Source organism: Henckelia pumila, chromosome 4 (assembly GCF_033568475.1).
Source record: "Henckelia pumila isolate YLH828 chromosome 4, ASM3356847v2, whole genome shotgun sequence".
Lineage (NCBI taxonomy): Eukaryota > Viridiplantae > Streptophyta > Magnoliopsida > Lamiales > Gesneriaceae > Henckelia > Henckelia pumila.
In genome coordinates, this window is record NC_133123.1 from 232,303,630 (window position 1) to 232,307,132 (window position 3,503).

The window sequence follows — 3,503 nt, forward strand, 5'->3', positions numbered from 1 at the left end:
TACTTGTGACAACACTGTTGTCCACAATTCTTGATTTTCTGAATTCTGCAGAATTCCACCGAATCCTGACTAACTAATTCCGGATATCATAATTAACAAGCAACATCATCTGGTAATTACAAAATTTTGTAATTCTGCTTATAAAAATTTTATATCCGATCATATGACTCTCTACCGCATCCAATAGACAAACCTGGAGAATTAGTGACAACAATCTTTTCAAACCAGATATATACACATCTCGGTAGTTGTCTTTCTCTATGTCTAAAACACTTGATGAAATCCTGCTAGATTCCATGATCAGTCATAAAATCATCAGATATCTTAACTGATATCACTGATTCTAGTTCATTATTGTTTGTAACAAGCATAAGAAATTTAATCCTTTCCTCCCAGTGACCTCCCATTGACCAAACACCGGTCAACATCACTGGAATTATTTTAAACCTGATACTCAGATCCTGAGTCAAATCTCTAAAGATTGGACTATCACTTTTATCATCATATCTAAAATCTAGAGATATCTCATAATCATAATACTATATTTTAAACACTTTATGATTCCAATCTAATCATGTAGATTTAATTATCAAAATAAACCATCCTGACAACTTTATTACATCCTAATCACTATCTCAGAACACATACTTGTTCCATAATATATTATATTCATCTTGGAATCAGTCCCATTTATCTTTGAATGCATCAGATGATAGTCACCATTAGTCATTGGGTACTAATCTTGCACCAGTCTGACTAACTATTTCAAAGCAAACATGAATACCTAAATGCTCAACTTTCACTATCCAAGTGAATTCTCATACTGCTGAATCCCTGCTGTAATTTAGCAGGCTCGTGACATTCGTCAAACACTAACTATATCAATCATCTGATAGGTCCCAAACTCTTCTGATGCCCAAAATGTTCCTAACCAGGAAACACTTATCCCATCATAGTTCTTTTCACCAATAGGATCAATTATCTTTTTCAAGAATAATCAAACTGACACTAAGTTATACTTTAACGTAAGTGTTGCGATAATCTCTAGACTGGTAAATTTACATACCTTCTGAAGTACAAAAGACTTCCAGAATAACATTGGAAATATACTCCACCATGTCTAGTCTTTGATCACAGTTCACGTCTCCCAGTATAAGTCATCCTGGTGCCCTGATGAAAAATTTTCTTTACTTGACAATCCAAAATCATATTCCAATTCTTACAGGAAAACATATCTAAGTAAATACATCACTTAGAATCCCAATTCATCATGATGATCATATCCCTGATCATTAATTGTATTTCTGATAGAGTCAGACAATACTGGTCAAACCTCCTGGTTCTCCCCCAGTACCACATGCGAAAACTATCCGTCCAGAATATAAATTTGTCAAGAAATCTTTTTCAATACTATTCTATCCACGGAATCAAAAATCCGTACCTCTTACAAAGTCAGATAATAACTCATCACATCCCTTGACACTAATCCAGCATCAAGAATAATCTCTAGAAGACTCAAATAAATTCTGAATATTCTCATGATAGTTATACCCATTGCTATGACTATACCATATTAAAACCCGACAATTATCAGCACTCTGGCATAACTCATCCCTGTGTCTCTGATAAATTCGATTATTACTGAGAAACATTCCTATCTTGACCAAAATCATTGGTCAAGGAAAACTTGCTTAACTTTACAGAAGCACAACTCAAATCCCAAGTTTGCAAGCATCTAAAAATTCAATCCTGTTGAATACCAATTCAACTAAACTCCCAGATTAATTCCTAAAATCCAAAATCTAAGATTAAACTTATCTGTTAAGAACGATTACCTGTCAAGGAAAATTCCCTCCAAGAATGTTCTGTCAACAGAAATTCTCGCTGTGTATCTCTGAAGAAGTCAGACTTATAACAAATTACCTTGGATATCAAATCTCTAAATCTTCGCAAGATACTTCCATTATAATTATTGGTAGCGCTTAATCGTGCCACGCCCAAATTACCCGACTCAATCAGATAAACAAAATACGTAATAGTGTGAGTAGGGATCGTTCCCACGAGGAAAGAGAAATTTAATGTGTTCTAAAATAAAAGAAAGAGGGTTTTGAGTTTGAGATTAACTACTGAAAATTTAAGAAATTTAAAATTCAAGTTTATCACTAACATGCATGATTAAAATTATACTGAAGAAATCAGTAAGAAACAAGTCTTGGTATCCGTCGACTACACCCTTGATATCATTCATTCAATCATCGATTACCTAAAAATAATTAATCCTAACAAATATTCATCATTGAAAATTTAATTCCTATTTCACCTTAATCTTATTTAATTAGACACCAGCGTTCTAGATTAACCTTTACCAATAAATCAACCCGGATACCAGCGATCTAGATTTAAATTTAAGGTAACATTCAAATGAGTGAAACTGATGAATATAGACAACACAAATACCAGCGATTGTTTTTAATCTAGTCAATTGTTGTTCTTACGATTTAACAAATTCACAAGCGGAAAATATTAAACGCAGTTGCTTCACAAATTAGTTGATTCAAAAAATTACGGATTTGAATTCTAATTTAGCATTAGATTGTATATCGAAATCCTCCCCATGTTGTTGTGTGTGTTGGAGACATCGGAAACAACACTTAGTGCATAGTGTTGTTCAAAGATCTTTTATGTCTCTCGAGTTTTGGCATACAATGCATCTAATTTGTTTATTATTCTATTTTTTTAGAATGCAATTTGGTTTCTCACTTGTTGAAAACTTTAGTCTTTACCGTTTTTCGTACAAATCACTAGTATTAGTTTATAAAACTTATTTACGTTTTCTAGTGATTATTTGGTCCTAAGACACCCGCACAAGTACCAGTTACTTGTGCATGATTATCACTGGTTTTACATATTTTTATTAATTATTCTTATTTTATTAATTCCCTGAATTTATAGCAAAATGTGAGCAACTCGATAAAGCAGTAAAATAATCTACTTTCCTATTGTGATTTTATTAAAAAAAATAAAAATAGATTAACAAAGTTTTATTATCTTTCTCAAAAAATGTTTTATATATCTTACTTATTTGCTAATTTATAATAAAACAACGAAGAGAATTGACAGCAAAATTAACGAGTTTATAAATCATCCATTAATTTGGTCGAAACTCGGGTACATATCCTCCATCATTCCATTTGATTATAAAACAAAACATACATAATTTGTTACCATGAATACCATTTCTCTGCTGTCCCGGGAGGCATTTGATACGTTAAATAAAAACCATCTTCCCTTACGAACCACAAACATACACCAGTTTTACGGCATGGATATGTACTCTTCCAACCCGAACCCGAAGCGAAAACTGCGACATCTATTTTCTTGGCCTTCCACCACACATGGCAAGTGAACAAACTTCCACGACTTTCGCAAAAATCGAAGTTGAAATTCTGACCATGGGAAAGCTGATGGAACCCGAGATAGTCGTCTTTGGACTTGCAACGCAT